At 43.0% G+C, this 27,381-nt stretch overlaps 2 long non-coding RNA genes across 2 annotated transcripts; both read right to left on the reverse strand.

Annotated features, from left to right (window-relative positions):
- Positions 1–16,882: 16,882 nt before the first annotated feature.
- LOC308095777 lies at positions 16,883–19,163 on the reverse strand. Its single transcript, XR_013934074.1, has 4 exons — positions 19,044–19,163; positions 18,306–18,402; positions 17,383–17,463; positions 16,883–17,224 (listed from the first exon to the last, which is right to left on the reverse strand). It is a non-coding gene; the product is annotated as an uncharacterized lncRNA (long non-coding RNA).
- Positions 19,164–24,784: 5,621 nt separating this feature from the next.
- Positions 24,785–26,285, reverse strand: LOC308095776. The gene is made up of 3 exons (XR_013934073.1): positions 26,188–26,285; positions 25,315–25,399; positions 24,785–24,901 (listed from the first exon to the last, which is right to left on the reverse strand). It is a non-coding gene; the product is annotated as an uncharacterized lncRNA (long non-coding RNA).
- Positions 26,286–27,381: the final 1,096 nt, after the last annotated feature.

A 27,381-nucleotide genomic window follows, 5' to 3' on the forward strand; every position in this document is an offset into this window, starting at 1 on the left:
TTAAGTAGTGGTGAAAATAGCAGCTCCACAAGCTCGCAAACGTCTTGAGCTAAAGTGTTTGGGAAGCAATGAATAGACCATATTCACACGGCGGCCATATTGGAATTTAACATTGAAAGTGCCGCCACCCGGGGTGGCTACTTGCATTGACTTCATATAAACATGGCTGCCGTGTGAATATGGTCTATTGAGAAAGGTGTGGTACACCCGTTTATCAGGTCGTTATAGCTTTTGCACTGTTTAATAATCCTTGTCAATGACCCCAGAACACCAATTTATTTTTGTATTTTGTGTGCATTCACCTGTAGGTTGTATTGCATTGATGCTGATTTTATGTTTCATCTGAGGTGCTTTTATTTTGCTATTGGATTTGTGTGTCAGTGGTATGTCTTTTATTTTGAAAGGGATTTTGATTAGTCATTGATTTCACCTGTCACCTCAGAGGGACAAAGTTTGTTGGCAGGCAGCAGAAAAAATAAAACGTTTGCTTGACAGAGGTTCAAGCCCTCTGCTGAGTAAGGGCACAAGGTATATATATTCCTTTGTTTTAAGTGTGTTCATATTTCGTTTTGATGCCAATACTTTTGTACTTTTACTCAAGTAAAATTGGAATTCTGCACTTTTAGAGCTAGAGAGACGGGGAGAAAACACGAAACACAGTAATATCCAGACAGTCTGGGGTCTGCATGGGTTCACAGTTGAATCAGAAGGCGGCGATATGGCAAATAATATATATAGCGGCTCTTAGAATTAAAGCCCCGCCATATAGAATTTTGTTTTAATAGAGACACAATGTCAAATAATATATTCAACTGTCAAAACTTCACAGGAGATAGCTAGTGAATGACGTCACCAGCCGTACGTGCACCAGGACCACCCCCACCAGCCGTACGTGCACCAGGGCCACCCCCACCACCCGGACCACCGCCCCCACCCCCACCAGCTCCCCACCCGGAGTGGTGCTGGTGGGACGTATTGGCTTCCTTCCAATAGTAATGTAAACCCGGACCAGCTCCACCGGCACCACCGGTCCTATGGGGACAGATAGGATACCTCCCAATAATGATGTAAAAAGGATGTAAAAAAGCACAAGAGGCGTCGTCTTGCCCTTAAACGCTGCCGAACGCAGAAAAATGAAATTGATCGTATAAATTGGCTTAACAGAGGTTTGCAATTTAAGGACCCCATGAGTCTGATGCACTCGATGATATTTATGACATCACTGGTTGGTATCTTTATTCTTGGGTTTAAGCACGCTCTCCCCATCTTTTCCCAATAATTTGATTTAATTAGGAACTAAATAATAAATTTCATTTATTCATCAGGTAAACGGGTGGGCAAAGCCTCCATGCCCCCCTTATCTGTGAGTGTGATGATGGTGTGGTGCTTTTATTTTGCTATTGGATTTGTGTGTCAGTGGTATGTCTTTTATTTTGAAAGGGATTTTGATTAGTCATTGATTTCACCTGTCACCTCAGAGGGACAAAGTTTGTTGGCAGGCAGCAGAAAAAATAAAACGTTTGCTTGACAGAGGTTCAAGCCCTCTGCTGAGTAAGGGCACAAGGTATATATATTCCTTTGTTTTAAGTGTGTTCATATTTCGTTTTGATGCCAATACTTTTACTCAAGTAAAATTGGAATTCTGCACTTTTAGAGCTAGAGAGACGGGGAGAAAACACGAAACAGTAATATCCAGACAGTCTGGGGTCTGCATGGGTTCACAGTTGAATCAGAAGGCGGCGATATGGCAAATAATATATATAGCGGCTCTTAGAATTAAAGCCCCGCCATATATAGAATTTTGTTTTAATAGAGACACAATGTCAAATAATATATTCAACTGTCAAAACTTCACAGGAGATAGCTAGTGAATGACGTCACCAGCCGTACGTGCACCAGGACCACCCCCACCAGCCGTACGTGCACCAGGGCCACCCCCACCACCCGGACCACCGCCCCCACCCCCACCAGCTCCCCACCCGGAGTGGTGCTGGTGGGACGTATTGGCTTCCTTCCAATAGTAATGTAAACCCGGACCAGCTCCACCGGCACCACCGGTCCTATGGGGACAGATAGGATACCTCCCAATAATGATGTAAAAAGGATGTAAAAAAGCACAAGAGGCGTCGTCTTGCCCTTAAACGCTGCCGAACGCAGAAAAATGAAATTGATCGTATAAATTGGCTTAACAGAGGTTTGCAATTTAAGGACCCCATGAGTCTGATGCACTCGATGATATTTATGACATCACTGGTTGGTATCTTTATTCTTGGGTTTAAGCACGCTCTCCCCATCTTTTCCCAATAATTTGATTTAATTAGGAACTAAATAATAAATTTCATTTATTCATCAGGTAAACGGGTGGGCAAAGCCTCCATGCCCCCCTTATCTGTGAGTGTGATGATGGTGTGGTGCTTTTATTTTGCTATTGGATTTGTGTGTCAGTGGTATGTCTTTTATTTTGAAAGGGATTTTGATTAGTCATTGATTTCACCTGTCACCTCAGAGGGACAAAGTTTGTTGGCAGGCAGCAGAAAAAATAAAACGTTTGCTTGACAGAGGTTCAAGCCCTCTGCTGAGTAAGGGCACAAGGTATATATATTCCTTTGTTTTAAGTGTGTTCATATTTCGTTTTGATGCCAATACTTTTACTCAAGTAAAATTGGAATTCTGCACTTTTAGAGCTAGAGAGACGGGGAGAAAACACGAAACAGTAATATCCAGACAGTCTGGGGTCTGCATGGGTTCACAGTTGAATCAGAAGGCGGCGATATGGCAAATAATATATATAGCGGCTCTTAGAATTAAAGCCCCGCCATATATAGAATTTTGTTTTAATAGAGACACAATGTCAAATAATATATTCAACTGTCAAAACTTCACAGGAGATAGCTAGTGAATGACGTCACCAGCCGTACGTGCACCAGGACCACCCCCACCAGCCGTACGTGCACCAGGGCCACCCCCACCACCCGGACCACCGCCCCCACCCCCACCAGCTCCCCACCCGGAGTGGTGCTGGTGGGACGTATTGGCTTCCTTCCAATAGTAATGTAAACCCGGACCAGCTCCACCGGCACCACCGGTCCTATGGGGACAGATAGGATACCTCCCAATAATGATGTAAAAAGGATGTAAAAAAGCACAAGAGGCGTCGTCTTGCCCTTAAACGCTGCCGAACGCAGAAAAATGAAATTGATCGTATAAATTGGCTTAACAGAGGTTTGCAATTTAAGGACCCCATGAGTCTGATGCACTCGATGATATTTATGACATCACTGGTTGGTATCTTTATTCTTGGGTTTAAGCACGCTCTCCCCATCTTTTCCACAGCCAAAGTGAAAGACAACAGCGATGAGGCGATGAGCCAGATGAGAATGCAGATGATCGATGAGGATGTTCAGATGAGCCAGCCAATCAGCGTTAATACTGCCAACACCACCCACCACCACCCCCCCCGATGTGGCTGATGACCCACCCAACCCACCACCACCCACCATCCCCCACCCACTACCAACCCCCGACGTGGCCACTGCCAACACCACCCACCACCACCACCACCCCCAACTGGTGGATGTGGCCCTTGCCCGCGCCATATTTCCATTTCAAGGTGGAGGGTGGATTTGGAGAAAAAAAAAAGATTAAGTAAGTCATTATCTTGTGTTCTTGTATTCATCATCACGGTGTGGTGCTTTTATTTTGCTATTGGATTTGTGTGTCAGTGGTATGTCTTTTATTTTGAAAGGGATTTTGATTAGTCATTGATTTCACCTGTCACCTCAGAGGGACAAAGTTTGTTGGCAGGCAGCAGAAAAAATAAAACGTTTGCTTGACAGAGGTTCAAGCCCTCTGCTGAGTAAGGGCACAAGGTATATATATTCCTTTGTTTTAAGTGTGTTCATATTTCGTTTTGATGCCAATACTTTTACTCAAGTAAAATTGGAATTCTGCACTTTTAGAGCTAGAGAGACGGGGAGAAAACACGAAACAGTAATATCCAGACAGTCTGGGGTCTGCATGGGTTCACAGTTGAATCAGAAGGCGGCGATATGGCAAATAATATATATAGCGGCTCTTAGAATTAAAGCCCCGCCATATATAGAATTTTGTTTTAATAGAGACACAATGTCAAATAATATATTCAACTGTCAAAACTTCACAGGAGATAGCTAGTGAATGACGTCACCAGCCGTACGTGCACCAGGACCACCCCCACCAGCCGTACGTGCACCAGGGCCACCCCCACCACCCGGACCACCGCCCCCACCCCCACCAGCTCCCCACCCGGAGTGGTGCTGGTGGGACGTATTGGCTTCCTTCCAATAGTAATGTAAACCCGGACCAGCTCCACCGGCACCACCGGTCCTATGGGGACAGATAGGATACCTCCCAATGATGATGTAAAAAGGATGTAAAAAAGCACAAGAGGCGTCGTCTTGCCCTTAAACGCTGCCGAACGCAGAAAAATGAAATTGATCGTATAAATTGGCTTAACAGAGGTTTGCAATTTAAGGACCCCATGAGTCTGATGCACTCGATGATATTTATGACATCACTGGTTGGTATCTTTATTCTTGGGTTTAAGCACGCTCTCCCCATCTTTTCCACAGCCAAAGTGAAAGACAACAGCGATGAGGCGATGAGCCAGATGAGAATGCAGATGATCGATGAGGATGTTCAGATGAGCCAGCCAATCAGCGTTAATACTGCCAACACCACCCACCACCACCCCCCCCGATGTGGCTGATGACCCACCCAACCCACCACCACCCACCATCCCCCACCCACTACCAACCCCCGACGTGGCCACTGCCAACACCACCCACCACCCCCAACTGGTGGATGTGGCCCTTGCCCGCGCCATATTTCCATTTCAAGGTGGAGGGTGGATTTGGAGAAAAAAAAAAGATTAAGTAAGTCATTATCTTGTGTTCTTGTATTCATCATGGTGTGGTGCTTTTATTTTGCTATTGGATTTGTGTGTCAGTGGTATGTCTTTTATTTTGAAAGGGATTTTGATTAGTCATTGATTTCACCTGTCACCTCAGAGGGACAAAGTTTGTTGGCAGGCAGCAGAAAAAATAAAACGTTTGCTTGACAGAGGTTCAAGCCCTCTGCTGAGTAAGGGCACAAGGTATATATATTCCTTTGTTTTAAGTGTGTTCATATTTCGTTTTGATGCCAATACTTTTACTCAAGTAAAATTGGAATTCTGCACTTTTAGAGCTAGAGAGACGGGGAGAAAACACGAAACAGTAATATCCAGACAGTCTGGGGTCTGCATGGGTTCACAGTTGAATCAGAAGGCGGCGATATGGCAAATAATATATATAGCGGCTCTTAGAATTAAAGCCCCGCCATATATAGAATTTTGTTTTAATAGAGACACAATGTCAAATAATATATTCAACTGTCAAAACTTCACAGGAGATAGCTAGTGAATGACGTCACCAGCCGTACGTGCACCAGGACCACCCCCACCAGCCGTACGTGCACCAGGGCCACCCCCACCACCCGGACCACCGCCCCCACCCCCACCAGCTCCCCACCCGGAGTGGTGCTGGTGGGACGTATTGGCTTCCTTCCAATAGTAATGTAAACCCGGACCAGCTCCACCGGCACCACCGGTCCTATGGGGACAGATAGGATACCTCCCAATAATGATGTAAAAAGGATGTAAAAAAGCACAAGAGGCGTCGTCTTGCCCTTAAACGCTGCCGAACGCAGAAAAATGAAATTGATCGTATAAATTGGCTTAACAGAGGTTTGCAATTTAAGGACCCCATGAGTCTGATGCACTCGATGATATTTATGACATCACTGGTTGGTATCTTTATTCTTGGGTTTAAGCACGCTCTCCCCATCTTTTCCACAGCCAAAGTGAAAGACAACAGCGATGAGGCGATGAGCCAGATGAGAATGCAGATGATCGATGAGGATGTTCAGATGAGCCAGCCAATCAGCGTTAATACTGCCAACACCACCCACCACCACCCCCCCCGATGTGGCTGATGACCCACCCAACCCACCACCACCCACCATCCCCCACCCACTACCAACCCCCGACGTGGCCACTGCCAACACCACCCACCACCACCACCACCCCCAACTGGTGGATGTGGCCCTTGCCCGCGCCATATTTCCATTTCAAGGTGGAGGGTGGATTTGGAGAAAAAAAAAAGATTAAGTAAGTCATTATCTTGTGTTCTTGTGATGATGGTGTGGTGCTTTTATTTTGCTATTGGATTTGTGTGTCAGTGGTATGTCTTTTATTTTGAAAGGGATTTTGATTAGTCATTGATTTCACCTGTCACCTCAGAGGGACAAAGTTTGTTGGCAGGCAGCAGAAAAAATAAAACGTTTGCTTGACAGAGGTTCAAGCCCTCTGCTGAGTAAGGGCACAAGGTATATATATTCCTTTGTTTTAAGTGTGTTCATATTTCGTTTTGATGCCAATACTTTTACTCAAGTAAAATTGGAATTCTGCACTTTTAGAGCTAGAGAGACGGGGAGAAAACACGAAACAGTAATATCCAGACAGTCTGGGGTCTGCATGGGTTCACAGTTGAATCAGAAGGCGGCGATATGGCAAATAATATATATAGCGGCTCTTAGAATTAAAGCCCCGCCATATATAGAATTTTGTTTTAATAGAGACACAATGTCAAATATATTCAACTGTCAAAACTTCACAGGAGATAGCTAGTGAATGACGTCACCAGCCGTACGTGCACCAGGACCACCCCCACCAGCCGTACGTGCACCAGGGCCACCCCCACCACCCGGACCACCGCCCCCACCCCCACCAGCTCCCCACCCGGAGTGGTGCTGGTGGGACGTATTGGCTTCCTTCCAATAGTAATGTAAACCCGGACCAGCTCCACCGGCACCACCGGTCCTATGGGGACAGATAGGATACCTCCCAATAATGATGTAAAAAGGATGTAAAAAAGCACAAGAGGCGTCGTCTTGCCCTTAAACGCTGCCGAACGCAGAAAAATGAAATTGATCGTATAAATTGGCTTAACAGAGGTTTGCAATTTAAGGACCCCATGAGTCTGATGCACTCGATGATATTTATGACATCACTGGTTGGTATCTTTATTCTTGGGTTTAAGCACGCTCTCCCCATCTTTTCCCAATAATTTGATTTAATTAGGAACTAAATAATAAATTTCATTTATTCATCAGGTAAACGGGTGGGCAAAGCCTCCATGCCCCCCTTATCTGTGAGTGTGATGATGGTGTGGTGCTTTTATTTTGCTATTGGATTTGTGTGTCAGTGGTATGTCTTTTATTTTGAAAGGGATTTTGATTAGTCATTGATTTCACCTGTCACCTCAGAGGGACAAAGTTTGTTGGCAGGCAGCAGAAAAAATAAAACGTTTGCTTGACAGAGGTTCAAGCCCTCTGCTGAGTAAGGGCACAAGGTATATATATTCCTTTGTTTTAAGTGTGTTCATATTTCGTTTTGATGCCAATACTTTTACTCAAGTAAAATTGGAATTCTGCACTTTTAGAGCTAGAGAGACGGGGAGAAAACACGAAACAGTAATATCCAGACAGTCTGGGGTCTGCATGGGTTCACAGTTGAATCAGAAGGCGGCGATATGGCAAATAATATATATATAGCGGCTCTTAGAATTAAAGCCCCGCCATATATAGAATTTTGTTTTAATAGAGACACAATGTCAAATAATATATTCAACTGTCAAAACTTCACAGGAGATAGCTAGTGAATGACGTCACCAGCCGTACGTGCACCAGGACCACCCCCACCAGCCGTACGTGCACCAGGGCCACCCCCACCACCCGGACCACCGCCCCCACCCCCACCAGCTCCCCACCCGGAGTGGTGCTGGTGGGACGTATTGGCTTCCTTCCAATAGTAATGTAAACCCGGACCAGCTCCACCGGCACCACCGGTCCTATGGGGACAGATAGGATACCTCCCAATAATGATGTAAAAAGGATGTAAAAAAGCACAAGAGGCGTCGTCTTGCCCTTAAACGCTGCCGAACGCAGAAAAATGAAATTGATCGTATAAATTGGCTTAACAGAGGTTTGCAATTTAAGGACCCCATGAGTCTGATGCACTCGATGATATTTATGACATCACTGGTTGGTATCTTTATTCTTGGGTTTAAGCACGCTCTCCCCATCTTTTCCACAGCCAAAGTGAAAGACAACAGCGATGAGGCGATGAGCCAGATGAGAATGCAGATGATCGATGAGGATGTTCAGATGAGCCAGCCAATCAGCGTTAATACTGCCAACACCACCCACCACCACCCCCCCCGATGTGGCTGATGACCCACCCAACCCACCACCACCCACCATCCCCCACCCACTACCAACCCCCGACGTGGCCACTGCCAACACCACCCACCACCACCACCACCCCCAACTGGTGGATGTGGCCCTTGCCCGCGCCATATTTCCATTTCAAGGTGGAGGGTGGATTTGGAGAAAAAAAAAAGATTAAGTAAGTCATTATCTTGTGTTCTTGTATTCATCATCACGGTGTGGTGCTTTTATTTTGCTATTGGATTTGTGTGTCAGTGGTATGTCTTTTATTTTGAAAGGGATTTTGATTAGTCATTGATTTCACCTGTCACCTCAGAGGGACAAAGTTTGTTGGCAGGCAGCAGAAAAAATAAAACGTTTGCTTGACAGAGGTTCAAGCCCTCTGCTGAGTAAGGGCACAAGGTATATATATTCCTTTGTTTTAAGTGTGTTCATATTTCGTTTTGATGCCAATACTTTTACTCAAGTAAAATTGGAATTCTGCACTTTTAGAGCTAGAGAGACGGGGAGAAAACACGAAACAGTAATATCCAGACAGTCTGGGGTCTGCATGGGTTCACAGTTGAATCAGAAGGCGGCGATATGGCAAATAATATATATAGCGGCTCTTAGAATTAAAGCCCCGCCATATATAGAATTTTGTTTTAATAGAGACACAATGTCAAATAATATATTCAACTGTCAAAACTTCACAGGAGATAGCTAGTGAATGACGTCACCAGCCGTACGTGCACCAGGACCACCCCCACCAGCCGTACGTGCACCAGGGCCACCCCCACCACCCGGACCACCGCCCCCACCCCCACCAGCTCCCCACCCGGAGTGGTGCTGGTGGGACGTATTGGCTTCCTTCCAATAGTAATGTAAACCCGGACCAGCTCCACCGGCACCACCGGTCCTATGGGGACAGATAGGATACCTCCCAATGATGATGTAAAAAGGATGTAAAAAAGCACAAGAGGCGTCGTCTTGCCCTTAAACGCTGCCGAACGCAGAAAAATGAAATTGATCGTATAAATTGGCTTAACAGAGGTTTGCAATTTAAGGACCCCATGAGTCTGATGCACTCGATGATATTTATGACATCACTGGTTGGTATCTTTATTCTTGGGTTTAAGCACGCTCTCCCCATCTTTTCCACAGCCAAAGTGAAAGACAACAGCGATGAGGCGATGAGCCAGATGAGAATGCAGATGATCGATGAGGATGTTCAGATGAGCCAGCCAATCAGCGTTAATACTGCCAACACCACCCACCACCACCCCCCCCGATGTGGCTGATGACCCACCCAACCCACCACCACCCACCATCCCCCACCCACTACCAACCCCCGACGTGGCCACTGCCAACACCACCCACCACCCCCAACTGGTGGATGTGGCCCTTGCCCGCGCCATATTTCCATTTCAAGGTGGAGGGTGGATTTGGAGAAAAAAAAAAGATTAAGTAAGTCATTATCTTGTGTTCTTGTATTCATCATGGTGTGGTGCTTTTATTTTGCTATTGGATTTGTGTGTCAGTGGTATGTCTTTTATTTTGAAAGGGATTTTGATTAGTCATTGATTTCACCTGTCACCTCAGAGGGACAAAGTTTGTTGGCAGGCAGCAGAAAAAATAAAACGTTTGCTTGACAGAGGTTCAAGCCCTCTGCTGAGTAAGGGCACAAGGTATATATATTCCTTTGTTTTAAGTGTGTTCATATTTCGTTTTGATGCCAATACTTTTACTCAAGTAAAATTGGAATTCTGCACTTTTAGAGCTAGAGAGACGGGGAGAAAACACGAAACAGTAATATCCAGACAGTCTGGGGTCTGCATGGGTTCACAGTTGAATCAGAAGGCGGCGATATGGCAAATAATATATATAGCGGCTCTTAGAATTAAAGCCCCGCCATATATAGAATTTTGTTTTAATAGAGACACAATGTCAAATAATATATTCAACTGTCAAAACTTCACAGGAGATAGCTAGTGAATGACGTCACCAGCCGTACGTGCACCAGGACCACCCCCACCAGCCGTACGTGCACCAGGGCCACCCCCACCACCCGGACCACCGCCCCCACCCCCACCAGCTCCCCACCCGGAGTGGTGCTGGTGGGACGTATTGGCTTCCTTCCAATAGTAATGTAAACCCGGACCAGCTCCACCGGCACCACCGGTCCTATGGGGACAGATAGGATACCTCCCAATAATGATGTAAAAAGGATGTAAAAAAGCACAAGAGGCGTCGTCTTGCCCTTAAACGCTGCCGAACGCAGAAAAATGAAATTGATCGTATAAATTGGCTTAACAGAGGTTTGCAATTTAAGGACCCCATGAGTCTGATGCACTCGATGATATTTATGACATCACTGGTTGGTATCTTTATTCTTGGGTTTAAGCACGCTCTCCCCATCTTTTCCACAGCCAAAGTGAAAGACAACAGCGATGAGGCGATGAGCCAGATGAGAATGCAGATGATCGATGAGGATGTTCAGATGAGCCAGCCAATCAGCGTTAATACTGCCAACACCACCCACCACCACCCCCCCCGATGTGGCTGATGACCCACCCAACCCACCACCACCCACCATCCCCCACCCACTACCAACCCCCGACGTGGCCACTGCCAACACCACCCACCACCACCACCACCCCCAACTGGTGGATGTGGCCCTTGCCCGCGCCATATTTCCATTTCAAGGTGGAGGGTGGATTTGGAGAAAAAAAAAAGATTAAGTAAGTCATTATCTTGTGTTCTTGTGATGATGGTGTGGTGCTTTTATTTTGCTATTGGATTTGTGTGTCAGTGGTATGTCTTTTATTTTGAAAGGGATTTTGATTAGTCATTGATTTCACCTGTCACCTCAGAGGGACAAAGTTTGTTGGCAGGCAGCAGAAAAAATAAAACGTTTGCTTGACAGAGGTTCAAGCCCTCTGCTGAGTAAGGGCACAAGGTATATATATTCCTTTGTTTTAAGTGTGTTCATATTTCGTTTTGATGCCAATACTTTTACTCAAGTAAAATTGGAATTCTGCACTTTTAGAGCTAGAGAGACGGGGAGAAAACACGAAACAGTAATATCCAGACAGTCTGGGGTCTGCATGGGTTCACAGTTGAATCAGAAGGCGGCGATATGGCAAATAATATATATAGCGGCTCTTAGAATTAAAGCCCCGCCATATATAGAATTTTGTTTTAATAGAGACACAATGTCAAATATATTCAACTGTCAAAACTTCACAGGAGATAGCTAGTGAATGACGTCACCAGCCGTACGTGCACCAGGACCACCCCCACCAGCCGTACGTGCACCAGGGCCACCCCCACCACCCGGACCACCGCCCCCACCCCCACCAGCTCCCCACCCGGAGTGGTGCTGGTGGGACGTATTGGCTTCCTTCCAATAGTAATGTAAACCCGGACCAGCTCCACCGGCACCACCGGTCCTATGGGGACAGATAGGATACCTCCCAATAATGATGTAAAAAGGATGTAAAAAAGCACAAGAGGCGTCGTCTTGCCCTTAAACGCTGCCGAACGCAGAAAAATGAAATTGATCGTATAAATTGGCTTAACAGAGGTTTGCAATTTAAGGACCACATGAGTCTGATGCACTCGATGATATTTATGACATCACTGGTTGGTATCTTTATTCTTGGGTTTAAGCACGCTCTCCCCATCTTTTCCACAGCCAAAGTGAAAGACAACAGCGATGAGCCAGATGAGAATGCAGATGATCGATGAGGATGTTCAGATGAGCCAGCCAATCAGCGTTAATACTGCCAACACCACCCACCACCACCCCCCCGATGTGGCTGATGACCCACCCAACCCACCACCACCCACCATCCCCCACCCACTACCAACCCCCGACGTGGCCACTGCCAACACCACCCACCACCACCACCCACCACCACCACCACCCCCAACTGGTGGATGTGGCCCTTGCCCGCGCCATATTTCCATTTCAAGGTGGAGGGTGGATTTGGAGAAAAAAAAAAGATTAAGTAAGTCATTATCTTGTGTTCTTGTATTCATTGAATAATATATATCTGCAATGTTATATCTGATCAGTAACACCATGCTATGCCAATCTATGATTAATAAGAATGTATTTAGTTCATATAAATGTATTAAAGGATATATTCCTGTCTTCAGGTTCTACGCCCAGAAGGGTGAAAAATGGATTAATTCCAATAATTTGATTTAATTAGGAACTAAATAATACATTTCATTTATTCATCAGGTAAACGGGTGGGCAAAGCCTCCATGCCCCCCTTATCTGTGAGTGTGATGATGGTGTGATGAGTAGGAAGATAAGGGAGGAAGAAGATAACTAGAGAGACAGGGAGACCCCTGTTAGTGAGCAAACACTATAACACTGATTGCTATCAGAAATAGTGCTTTTTTCAACACTTTTTAACACTTTTTCAGGCCCTACTACCCGTAGCCCCCCCCCCCACCAGCCATACCCCCACCCCCACCCCAACCCCCACCACCTGAACCAGGATCCCAACCCCCGGCACCCGGACCAGCTCCACCGGTCCTGTTGGGACGGATTGGGTTCCTCCCTATTCGCATGTAAAAATGTAAGTCATTATCTCGTGTTCTTGTATTCATTGAATAATATATATCTGCAATTTTATATCTGATCAGGAACACCAGGCCATGTTCTTATATAATCATCTATGATTAACCCATCTATCCATCTTAACCAGGCCTTGCTTGTGGGGAGGGCACAGCCTCCAGGCCCCCCCAAAGCCTCCAGATCCCAGAAGAGAAGGATAAGGAAGGAGAAAATATTTGGCAAAAACATCTTAACCAGGCCTTGCTTGTGGGGAGGGCACAGCCTCCAGACCCCCCCCCCCCCCCCACCCCAAAGCCTCCTTAGCCTCCAGTACCCCAGAAGAGGAAGGAGAAGGATTCTGGTCTGATTGATAACTAAAATAAAAATACTTGACAAAAAATTGGCATCCCACAGATCAGAATGGAGAGGAAAGAGAGACCTTGGTCACGGTATGTTTGGACACTTGCATGCATTATCACAACCTGAACCACCCTGAAAATACATTTCTGTTTACTTAAACCTACACCATAAATTTTAACTTTTTTGAACATTCCTTCAGGATCACCTTCCAAACACCCCCCCCCCCCCCCCCCCGCAGGATCTACCTGTACTGGATGGGAGCCGTGGGAGGATTGGCAGCTGGGGATGGATCCCCCGAAAGTAAGTGTATATAGGGCTGAACCACCACCAACCATCACCCACCACTGCCACCACTACCAACCCCCGAAGTGGCCGCTGCCAACACCACCCACCACCACCCCCGATGTGGCTGATGACCCACCACCCACCACTACCAACCCCCGACGTGGCCGCTGCCAACACCATCCACCACCACCCCCGATGTGGCTGATGACCCACCACCAACTGTCACCAACTGGTGGATGTGGCCCTTGCCCGCGCCATATTTGGTGGAGGGTGGATTTGAAAAAAAAAAAAAGATTAAGTAAGTCATTATCTTGTGTTCTTGTATTCATTGAATAATATATATATCTGATCAGTAATACCAGGCTATGCCAATCTATGATTAATAAGAATGTATTTAGTTCATATAAATGTATTAAAGTGGATATTTTCCTTGTCTTCAGGTTCTACGCCCAAGAGGGTGAAAATGGATTAATTCCAATAATTTGATTTAATTAGGAACTAAATAATAAATTTCAAACAACTATTGGTTTCATGAGTTCGTTTTTCTTTGCCAACCATGAGACATTGTTGTTGTGTCACGTGTCTTGTCTTTCAAAGTTTGTCAGAGTTCAACAAACAAATTGGACAACATTGGACAACAAACAAGTCCAATGTTTTCTTTTTTTTATGGTTATGGTATAGTTGTAACATCTGCTTGTTATAAATAAATGTCTTTGCTAACCATGATGCATTGTTTTGTTTAAAAAATATATTTGATTCCCAACAAAGCTGCAAATTATTTTACACCTTTCAAAGTAAGTGTTGATATGATAAACATGGGTAAATCAAACATTCTGGCTTTATAAACTGGATGTATTGGTCTATTGGTATCTACATTTGAAACAAACAAAATCCCTGGTAAAGACTGACTAGTCTGACCTCATATGGACAGAACTGTTGGTAAATGCCTTAAACCGATCCACATCCAGATTAACCGTCCGCTCATAGCCACAGAAGAATGGTTCAGGAACCCATAGGGAGTAAGTAATCTTCTTGCACTCTTGCACAAGAACAGAAGTGTACTTTTCTTTCACCCGTCATGTTACTTCAACATGCTTCAACTTTAACCCTTTCCTACAGGTAATGTGACCTGAGTTCCAGCAGAGTACCCTCCCCTCTGCCCCTTTTTTCACATCCTTGTGTTCAAGCTCAACGAAGATAAGACAGAACATCCTTGTGTTCAAGCTCAACGAAGATAAGACAGAAGTGCTCATAATTGGCTCGAGTGAGCAGAGTTTATATCCAGTAACCTAGCTATACAAAACAATGCTACAGTGAAAGACCTAGGAGTTATTCTCGATTATTATTTAAATTGTATGCACATTGTTACTAAAGTTGCCTTCTTTCATCTCAAACATCGCCCGTCTGTCAGTGGACGATGCAAAAACTCTAATCCGCGCTTTAGTCTTCTCACAGCTCGAATACTGTAATGCGCCTTTTTCTGGCCTTCCTAAGAAAAGCACCGACGGACTACAACTTGTTCAGAATGCGGCAGCCAGAGTTTTTACAAAAACCAAGATGAGAACATATTACTCCAGTTTTAGCATCTTTACACTGGCTACGGGTAACCTTTAGGATTTAAGGCACTTAATTGTTTAGCACCTTCCTACCTTTCTGCTTTTATGGGCCAACGGCTTTAAAAGCAAGATCAAGACCCACTTTACTCTTGCTTTTAGTGGTTCCCTGTAAATGTAGATTTAGTACATCTTCAATAGGTAGTCTGTGTGGTTCCTTATTGAAGTGTGTAACTAAATAGGTGACAGTCACCTATTTAGGTGAAGTGTGGTTCTGGAATCCTTAAGTGATGTTTTGTTCTAGCTATTTTCTTGTATTGTTTTAATTTCGATCTTGCCTCCTTTTAATTTGTTCTTGATCATTTTTTTTTATGTAAAGCAATTTGGGCTGCATTTGATGTCATGAAAGGTGCAATACAAATAAAGTATTACTTTCCCTCCCCAATGCGTCAGTGTAGGACTACAAAAGCTAAATGGCACGCATTGGAGCTTCAAATACCACTCGAATCAAAAGGGTGGAGAGCTGGCTTACCTAGTAGCAATGTAAGGCAAGAAGCCCCATCCTTCTGTAATCAAAACCCACTGCGGGTCAGACATTTTTTTCCCCGCTCCGCATATTTTCTTTAGGTTAGGCATATTCTTTTGAGATTAGGATTAAGGTTAGGCATATTTTTGTGAGCTTTGTGATGACCGTCCCCAGGGGTCATCGCCATGCTGGCTTGTGGTGGACATTTGTCAAAATTCTATTTTTGCTATGGACATACAAATGAGCGGACAATATTACCAGAAACGCAAAGAGCTATAGCCTTGAATAAGTGTTTGATAACTCTGAGTTATGGGGGTCCTTCAAAATAAAAAGAGAACCACTGTCACTGTGTAGTGGAGTCCTAATGTGCCATAGGAAATCAGTGTCATACATATTCTGAAGAAAACCTGGAGACTGACATTCAGTAATTGGGTCTTAAGATCAAAATAACATTATAGACTAATGTTATAAGTAAAAAACAAAATCTAAAATTTGCCACGGATAATGCCAAGTCCTGCCACGGACACATTTGTCTGTTTACGGACACATTGATGAGCCATGCACTGTGAGTGTGTGCACACTCTGGGTCAATAACACCCAGCAGTCTTGCGATTCCACTTTGACCGTGGCAGCTGAAGAAGAATGTCACCTTGCTCTTCAACTGCTCCCAGCCGCTTGAGCAGAGTCAAGCTATCAAGATTAGCAGTATACTATAGGAGAGTTTGGAGATCTACATCCTTTAACAATGTTTGAAATCTTCCATAATTTCAGTCAGCTTCACAAACTACACAGTAAAATCCCATTGACTGCATTTTGAATGATTTCAATGTATTACATCATGAATGCAATCAAAAGCAATCATTTTCCAGAATAGGTATTCAGTGAATGAGAACATCCATGTTCTATTGATTCAATCTACCCTCTCAGCACTCACGCTGTAAAACCAGTTTGGACATTTTCTTCCCTTAATCTCTCGTTTGTTTACAGAATGCACTACAGACTCCTGCAGCACTACTTCTTCCATCATCCTGGAAACATGTTCAGGTTTACAGAAGGCCAGCAGAACTTTTTGAAGCTGCAGCTCTAATGTCTGAAGTAGAGTTTGAATGCAAGGCTCCTCCTTCTGAAGTGTCTGGTTTGTGGTCTAAAACCGTTTAAAAAAGATAACAAAGTTTTCATTGTGGATCAACCAAGAACTTGTAAACCTTCTCTGGTTTTGTCATCTTTCGCTTCATTTTCTCTGCTTTCTCTTGAGAATGTCTTCTTTATACCCATCTCTGTTTGATTAAAGATATAGGCATTAGGGTTAAAACCTTCTGTGCTGGATGATGATGGCCTGGTTTCTCTAACTGACGGTAGCTGTTTGGAATTGGATGGAGAGAGGAGCTGTGTGGAGTTGGGATGAGACTGAAGCTGTGTAGAGTTGGATGAGACTGGCGCTGTGTGGAGTTGGATGGAGCATGGCGCTGTGTGGAGTTGAGTCGAGCCTAAATAAGCCTTCAGCAGTATCCACATCAGCATAACATAAGGGCAAAGAGAAAACGTGTATTATAACAGTACCCGTTTGGAGTTGCATGGAGGCTTGAGCTGTGTGGAGCTGGATGGAGACAGCAGCTGTTTGTTGTTGCATGGAGTCTGGAGCTGTCAAAAATCAAGGTTTATTTGTCACTACTTATGCATGTACTGTACAAGAAGCTAAATCCCATTTTGTGAGGTCCTCAAAGTACTATGCTACAACAATAATGACATTAATAATTAAAAGCAACATAAGGGCAGAGTGCAAGTATTTATAATAGTACCTGTTTGGGGTTGCATGGAGGCTTGGGGTTGCATGAGCCTGGTGCTGAGTGGAGCCCTTTGGTGTTGAATGGAGTCTGGCACTGTCAAGAAACAGGAAGGTTTATTTGTCACTGCTAAAAATTTACAAAAAGACATTAAAGGAGTAGTTCACCCAAAAAAGGACCAATTTGTTTTATCAATTGCACACACTTTGACCTTTCTGTATTATGGTAGAAAACGGCAGAGGGTACTGTGTGCACTCTAACATAACCCAACTAAACAAATGGAAGCACCACCTTGTTGCGATATTTGGCATGAAAGTAACAGTACCCCATTTATTAACTGACTGTTACAATGTGATGAATTACAGGTGTTCTGACAGCTTAATCCATTAAGACCGGGAACACATCTGTGTCGTTTTAAGATTTCTTTGGCTATTAAAAAATAGCAGATATACAAGCTCATAGCGCGGCACTAAGATCTGCCATTTTTGAAAAATCTTGAAAATGTGCAAATCTTTGAATTTATTTTTTTAAAGCCAACATTTGTAACTCAAACTTTTGAGACACAAATGTGTTCCCGGTCATGTCAGCTAAAAGCAAGCCATCATCAGTATGATGTTGATAATGGCTTATAGCTGAAACCACAATTGTATAGCCTACATTATTTACAAACTAGGCCTAGGGTTGCATATAGAGAATAGATATCTCTCTATCTATATCTCTATATCTCTATATATAAAATAAATATATATATATATATATACACACACACACACACACACACACATAATATACTATTTTTATACTTTTGGCCAATTCTTTTGCATTTTGAAACATCTGTGCAGTATATAAAAATATACATTTGTACATATTTAATAAAGGATGGAGAGCACAGCAGGCATGACAGAAGAGTAGGCCGCATTTGATTAGATGAAGAGAACCTGGTTGGGTGTTGTGTTCCGAGACGTGTTCTTGGTTCCAAACGACTGGGCGTGTTTACTGGTACGTTCTTTCTTGGCACCAACTGCTGCATAGTACCTGATGGACAGAAGTAGGGATAGGACATGAAAACATGGACATGATTATTGTGGCAAAAATAATTGCCATTAACGATAATCAAAATATGTTTAAAACTTAAAATGCCACTTTAGTTAACCACTTGGACCCCCAGCGTCCCTATTCTGGGGGGAACGTTGCTTTTTTTGTAAATTGAATTGTGTAGAGTGAAATAAGAACGCACCAAAAATGCAAATGCACTCTTTACAGGTCTGTTTTATCACGTACAGAAGTTAAGTTAAGTGAAACTGAATTTTCAGCTCAACAAAAGCTAATTCATCCTGGTGTATGACGGAGGACAATTTCACGATAAATTTAAATCTCTGCGATACGATTATTGTGAGTTTTTCTTTTATCATGATAAACGATATTAACGATCATCTTCCCATCCCTAGACAGAAGCCGAAACACACTTTCCACTGAGTGCCTTTCCATGCACACTTACAGTATGCACTGATCTTACCATGATTAAGCCAATACTGAGGGAGTGAGCTGTTCATAAACGCCGTCATCTGATTTCCAAACTACAGGTAAAGTCTTAGCCAGTCTCAACAAAATCCTGATTAAGACATATTTTTTCAACCAATCTTTCGATGTATTTGGGCATGTAATGCATTACTGACCCGTTAATGAGGAAGTGTCCTGTGGCGTCTATCAATAGGAAGAGCTCTTTCTGCGTCTTGTTTACTGTGCACAGGAAGTGCTCCAGCGGAACGGGTCTAGTTACTGTGCTGATGACAAATGTCTTCTTTACACGCCTGGAAAGACACACGCAGGAGCACACGAAGTGACATACTCAGACAAACCAGAAAACACAGGACACAATACATATACATCAGTTTAACCTTAAAAGCCCATACAGTTTTTAAGTTGCTTGATTCAGTATTTAGATACTTGATATTCATTTTGACTGACATGCCTCCTTCCCATACGAACCCATTGTAACTTCAAACTCCATTTTAACCATGTTTGATTCATTGAAAACACCCGACCTTGGTTCTGATTGAAGATTGATTGAAGCACTTTATTTAGAAAGACATGGAAACAGTACATGGAAGTACAATTCACAATAATAGGTCCTCTAAACTGGATCGCTCATAAAAGCACAAAGGCTTATTTAAAATGAGATCCCCACGCACTCAAATCATGATGACATTTTACACTACTTTTACACTAGCAGAACGTCACACAATCAGCTTACAGGTATGAAACACAAGAAATATATATGTTACAGGGAAATTGGAAAACCAGTGAAATTGAAAAAGGAGCGCTCGTTTTCACCCCCCTCGCTTCCCCCTTTGTTATCGATTCACTTTGATTGCGACTGGTGACGTTAATCTGTCTGGCCAGAAGTCGCTTTGATTGACAGTTCTCGTTTTTGCAAATATGCCTAAACCTAACCTTAACCTCAGTAAAACTATGCCTAAACCCAACCTTAACCTTAACCATAACCTCAGTAAAACTATGCCTAAACCTAACCTTAACCCTAACCTCAGTAAAACTATGCCTAAACCTAACCTTAACCCTAACCTCAGTAAAACTATGCCTAAACCTAACCTTAACCCTAACCTCAGTAAAACTATGCCTAAACCTAACCTTAACCCTAACCTCAGTAAAACTATGCCTAACCTTAACCCTAACCTCAGTAAAACTATGCCTAAACCTAACCTTAACCCTAACTGCAGTAAAACTATGCCTAAACCTAACCTTATGCCTAACCCTAACACAACACTAAAAACTGTATTTACTTAATCACCTGCACCAAATGTAACCTTCAATATGTGGGTGAAACACAAAACACAATCGCCACCAGATTAAACCAGCATAGATATAATATAAATAATGCCAAGAAGACCAATTTAATAATTGTTCAACACTTTATGACACATGGAATAAATTCCCTAAAAGTCTCTGGCCTAGAACATAACCCAAATTGGACACTAGGACAAAGGCAATATAACGAAAGACAATGGATAAACAGATTAGGTACAATTTTTCCAGAGGGACTTAATATGACAAACACTAGAAACACACAAAACAACCCTTCTTAATTCAATCAAACAAACTCACAGAAACACAAAGAGACCACCAGGTACTCAGAGAGAACTAAAAGAACAAGGACCAACTCAGAGAAAGGAGGAGTAACACCTGACCGGGATACTAGATTAAGGACAAACACAGAAGCATCAACGACCCTATGGGAAGACAAGGGGCTTCTTCCTGACCCATAGCTTAAAACCCAAATAGGTGTGAGGGTACTCAACCCAAATGCCCACTCAAACCTTCAAAAGGACTAAGTGGGTTAAGAACACACATAATCAAACAATGGACCTAGGAAGACTTAGATGAACAAATGTGAAATAATAAGGACCTTAAAATTAAATGTTTTAAGGTCCTCATTACTCTAAACCCTAACCCTTGTAGCAGAAATGGAAAATGGTGTCAGTCCCAGCAAAGACGCACTAGAATTGACCAGTAGTCACTGGGAGGTTCAGTTGGGGCAAACGCAGTCCCCACAAACATCATTTACTATTCTGTGCCTATCGGTACATAATTCGGACGGGGCTGAGTAGGCTCAAAGCGAACTTCGCAACGTTCGGCACGGCAACTCGCGCGCCTTAGCGCGCTCGGTGGTGCCTCTCGTGGCTCAAGTTCGCTTGAGACTGCGCCCCTCCATCGCGGTTGGGTCCATAACTAAAAACACAGTCCCCAGTGAACATTCCTCACAAAGCTCACTGGCAATTTTATTTATAGTTTGTAAACATGCCTAAAAACCTAAACTTTGAAGAAAGGGAAAATGGTTAACCCTAATGGGGAATCCTTTCTTAGGAAAGGCGAAACAGCCAAAAAGAACTTAGGGCTAAGATTTAGAATTTAGATTAAAGACTTAGTAAACAGAATGTAAAAGTACAAGGACCTTAAAATTAAAGAGTAACGGGATCCCAAAAAGACTTTCTTTCAAAAACAAGATGGCGAGAGCAAAAATTCCTTGCTCTGCCTTTTTCGGAAAGGATGCCCTTTCTAAAAAAGGCTTAGCACTGAAGTCCAACCCAAACCATTCCCTAACCTCAGTAAAACTATGCCTAAACCTAACCTTATGCCTAACCCTAACCTCAGTAAAACTATGCCTAAACCTAACCTTAACCTCAGTAAAACTATATGCCTAAACCTAACCTTTCTGCGGTCTCTCGAGCGTAGCAATAATGTCATTCTCCGTCTCACGAGTTAAAAATACAGCGTTACTCTGCTCAGTTTGGCTAACCGCTTCATTATCCAACCTGTCATAGAATATTTCTCTCATGTTATCCATTTTATTTTCAGCGCTCCTCAGCGTTCCCCTAGCGTAGCTTCCTGGTTGCTATGTCGTTGTCGTCGTCGTCAGGTGTGGGGGGGAACAACAAAAGCCAGGTCCGCCTCGCATCAAAGCCCCGCGCCGAAGCCCCGCGCCTAAAAACGAGCATACCTTTCCAATTTCCCAACGAATGCCAATCTCCCTGCGACATATACAATAAACAGTTCGAGGAGGGTGGGGCAGCCTCCTGAAGGTGTTTTTTTAGGGTCGTTTTGAAAGTGAGTATGGTTTTACACTCCTTTAGGTAGGGCATTCCACATTTTTGTTGTCATAGGTTCTGGTGACTGATATTGTCCTTCTAATGCGTGAGGATACCATGTTTTTTCAATTACTTTTTCAATTTTTGGGAAAATGGAAAAAATGGAAAAATAAAATAAATGAAAGTTATTGAAAAAACACTGTCTACTCACGCATTAGAAGGACTGGACAATATCAGTCACCAAAACCAAGGACGGGTGTCTTAATCTAATATGGTTGAAATAGAGTTTGACGTTACAATGGGTTTGTATAGGGGAAGTTAAAATGAAAATCAAATATCTAAATATTGAATCAAGCAACTTAAAACTGTCTGGGGTGGTCACAAAAGCCCAAGTAGACGTTAAAATTAACCCCAAACATGTTTTGAAAGTGAAATATCCCTATAACCTGGTAGTTTATTAGCAACATCATTCAAACCTATGTCTGAATCGCCACTGTGATGGTTCCCTGTATAGTATGATAGATGGTAGGTTATATTTCACTCTACGGTTATATGGTTATGGTTTGTGTAATTGCTTTGTTTTAATTTCTCTTTCTCATTGGTTCCTATGGGAGCAGTGAGATGTTGGCTATCAGCCTAATGGACCCTTCGCTAAGCCCCACCCACTCCACTCTGTGACTGGTGGTGCGAAGTTAGTCACACCCAGGCCTGGCAGCGCCTGGCAATCTCTGCTTCTCACCCATTGACTTGCATGTTAAATGACGGCTTTTCCCCTTAAAAATAATCGATAATTTCAGCAGCAATAGCTTCAAAATCTCTTCTAAATCTAGTCAACAAGGCCTGCAGTAGGCTATGCACTGGACAAATGTGCATGACATTATTTCAATAAACTAAAAACACGGGAAATGTTAGAGGGAGTAACAGTAATAGCCATGGATACACGACGGTCGTCTGTCTCGACCGTCATGGATGAATTTCAACCTGGTGTTTGCACTTTCTCCATTTATATCCCGTACATCTACAGAAACGTTCATATTTCAAATATAAAGTGCTTATCCCATGGCCACGGATGTTACATTTATGTACGGGCTCTCAAAAGTACCCGTATCATCCGTATTGTTCAATAAAAAGCATTTTAATCTGATCGGTGGCCATTTTCTCCATATGCTTTCAACAAAGCGACCCTATCGGTTGGTAGGTGTATTGCACTCTGATACATTATAACTCTATGAGAAAATGGCCACCGATCGGATTAAAATGCTTTTTATTGAACAATACAGAATATACGGGTACTTTTGAGAGTCCCGTGCATCATTTTAACATCCGTGGCCATAGGGTAAGCAATTTATATTTGAAATCTGAACGTTTATATATATGTACGGACCGTAAATGGAGAAAGTGCAAACACCAGGTTGAAGTTGATCCATGACTGTAACAGGAGTTTTCATGTACCGCAGGGTAAGACTACAGTAGCAGTTAATAAATAGACGAACAAATGAATTAATATACTTTAACGTGCGGAATCCGAAACAGGCAGCGCTGTGATTCTGAATTTTGTTACGATCACGGTGATTAGTAGCCTATTGTTGACACCACCTGGGCGAGTGAGTCGTGTCGTGTAACTTTCCTGACGTTAAGCTGTGTATGTGTTCAACAACACAGCCATATTCAGCCTTGCAGTTTAAGTGCAGATTTCAGCTTGGGAAAAGCAGCCTCCAACGGGTTTGGGTACGTGGTTCATAGTCACCATTGCGTTATCGTGGTATTCCTATTCTTGCTATTATGTTGCAAATGATTGTGTGTGTGCGGGCGAAATAACATTGACAGCTATGGCAGGTGACGAAAGCTTGCCAGACCTGTGCCAGGCTAACAACGGTTGCTAAGCTGGCATTGGACAATCGCTTTTGGGGTGGGGTTTAGCGAAGGGTCCATTGGCGTGCACATGGGCCCGGGTTCCCACGCCCCTATAAAAAGCCTGTCTCCCCTGTCCTCTCTCCACTTCAGTTAATTTGCCTTTTGCACCACACCCAACCTGCACCTCCTTCCACATTTATGTTCACACATGCAACACTCACACACACACTACACAATCCACTCATGCATACATGCATTACACTACTGACTTTACTGATTTCCACACCTCATCTGTTTATTCATGATCCGTTATTTACTTTTGATTATTTAATAATAACACCAATTTCTTGTTAAACTGCGTCTCACCTGTCTTTTTGCTATGTTCCCTGGTCCCCCTAGGCCAGGGCCTAACACCACACACATTTTGGTAGATTGGAACACATTTTCTTGTAAGTCAGTCACTCATCTCACCCTGGTGATTTGTTCACATCTGCCATCTAGTGTTCCATACATGAACTGCACCTTTGATAAGAATTGCTGTAGGGAGACAGAGTCACAGCTGTTACCCTGAAACCAGGGTTGCATTGCTCATGGGACAGCCGTGCACGCCGTGCAAGAACCTATTTGAACAGGAGCACGCGCAGGCACATGCATACATTTAAAACAACTTTAAATTCACACCTCAACAAAGTTTACAAAGGCTCCCGACTCACACCAGGTGAATTAACATAGGAATGAGCCTAGATGCATATCAATTGTCCATTGTGTGACCTGTAGTGTCGGCGTTAAGCGACGTGCGCGTTACGTCATTAAAATAAAGTGCAACCACGTTCCAATTCAGCAATGCAACACTGCCTGAAACTTTAATAAACCAAAATGACTACTGACAGCTACCCAACAGCTGAACTCAACAGCCTATTATAATTTGGGATGCAGCTGGGCTCAGATTCAGGTGCGTACCCAATCCACTCACTGAACTCCACAGCGATGGGCACGGTGGCACTGAGGAGAATGATGCCAACGTGTTCAGGAAGCATGATCAGAACTTCCTCCCAGACCTCCCAGACCACACCTCTCTGAGAAGACAACATTAAACCACAGTTACATTATTGCCAAGATGTTTATTCAGCATATCACAAAACACTGGACATATCAAGAAGGTTCAGTTTGTTGTTAAGCTTGAAACCATTATGTTTATCGAATCAACGTGTCAATCCCCTTAGGATCTTCATAAGCTAGTTTGACTGTGTTACTATTGTCCACCATACAGATGGATAAAAGAACCATTTGTTCATTCAAATAAATCCCAGATTGGAGCTTTAATAACAATGTAGCAGAAGAGTTCCTGGGTGTTGCAGTCCAGTGTAACAGTCTGAAGTCCTGATAAATGTTATGCTCCGAGTCTGAACACAGTCTAGCCAGGACAGTGAATGAATAATTATTAATATAGTGACTTTTCAACTGACTGAATCAAATGGTCGTCCCTTACCTCTGCATCGTTGATGTAGTGAACCTCATCAAAGATTACCCACTCCAAGTCTCTGATGACCTCTGAGCCGTTGTAAAGCATGGACCTGACAACAGAGACAATCTAGACGGCCTTCCAATAACATCTGTACAAACATACATCATGCCAATGTGTTCTGAATGAAGATAAATCACTACATTGTTTAACAGTCTTTTTTGCATTTAAAGATGAATGAAATGTACTTCCTTTTTTCCCCACCAAACTGTGTACAGGCTTGTTGTTTGAAATCATATACTTCAGGCTTTAGCAACCAGGCAGACTATCAGGTTGACTATCAGGTTGATTGACTGGCAGACTATCAGGTTGACTATCAGGTTGATTGACTAACAGTCATTTCAAAATGGGGGTTTCAGCAGTGAGAATGTTTTTTCCAATCACCTTTAGTCAAATTCCAGAGCTTACATTTTTTAACCTTGCATGAAAAATGAACTTATTTGTCAACCAGTACTGTATGTCATGTGTCATGAACTGCGCCCAGCTCTTACTTGGTTTTGAACATGTCTACAAAATGTCTAAACAGAACTTGAGCTATTTAACTGAATAATGCAATTGAATGTCTATAGGTGACAATGGCTGTAGTCATTTATTAATAATTGTGGATTGGGAAATATTCTGACATGCATTTGGAGCAGCTTTTTGTGTTGATGCCCTCCCACGGACACGCATTGGCAAAATGTAGATATGGCCACAGTTTATTTGACTCTTCTCTCACAGGACCAACAGTATCAAAGCGATAAATCTAAAAACTATAATGAGGAAATACAACCTTGTCTCACACACACACCTGTAATTCATTTGACTGTACAAACCTAAGTTATCAGTTCAGTTGTTTACCTTGAATGCTGGATTAGGAATGCGTTTATGGAAGTCAGGGCAGGGGGAGGTGATATCTACAGGTATAGCCCATTTCTTCTTTTTCTCCGGGACCTCTAGGCTTGGACACGTCTCTGTCCTTTGATGTCGAGGGGGGCGACACAGCATCCTGCAAATGGAACAATACAACTGAATTTCAATGTCAAACATCACATTTGAAAAGATTGTTAGAGGCCATGTTACAGTACTATCACATCAACTGTTTTTCTCTTGTCCTTTGAGAAATTATTTCTGATGAGACCCATCTTCCTTTCCTACTGTATGTCATACTAACCACTTACGCCCTAAATAGTCTACTTTGTCGTACAACAAATAGCGAAAATAGCCGATCTACAAGCTCTTCTGAAAGTTGTCACCTATAATGACAAGCCCAAAATAGGGACGCAAGGTTGAAAGTGGTTCAAACCACATTTTGATATCAGTGTGTTCTTGTCTCTAGGTTCTTATCCCATCCATCACAGCCTAAGGAGAATCCAGCATGTGTTTATGACAGAAGCATCATTTCCTTAGGTACCTTGTCTTCCAAGCGGTTTGTTCTCGATAATTCCATTGGACCACAATGGAAACAAGCTACGGCTTTTTTTGTGTATAGTCCACGTTTTCCTAATGAATGACATTGGTATTCCATCTACCTACCTATCTAGTTTCTGCATTTCACAATTTCCTTGGAGATGATTCAAAAGTGTTTTTGTGTTATCTTTTTTCAGGGACAACAGCAGGGCTTGTGGGGGAGGAGAAGGACAAAGGCCAAGTTAAATACATATAACATTCATATTATAACCCAAATACCTTCTATATAGCCTCTACCTTAATCAGTCTCACAAAGGAGGAACTTAAATTTGACCTACAATTTATCCCTCTCCAAAGAGCACCTAGTTTGGATTAATCACATAATATAATAATAACTTTTTATTTTTATTGCACTTTACATTTGAAAAAACCTCAGTACAGAATACAAAACATTTGCATTAAACAATCTAAGCATCTTTATTTGACCAATATAAATCTACAAGCACATAAATATATTTTTCTCTCCCAAGTAGCACTCCATCTCTTATTTGATCAATACACTGAATCAGTTATCTTAAACTAGCAAATCTACAAGCACATAAACAGATCTTTATCCATCTATACAGACACACTTTAAACTCCTTC

The sequence above is a fragment of the Gymnoscopelus braueri genome, assembly GCF_963280865.1.
Source record: "Gymnoscopelus braueri genome assembly, chromosome: 11".
Lineage (NCBI taxonomy): Eukaryota > Metazoa > Chordata > Actinopteri > Myctophiformes > Myctophidae > Gymnoscopelus > Gymnoscopelus braueri.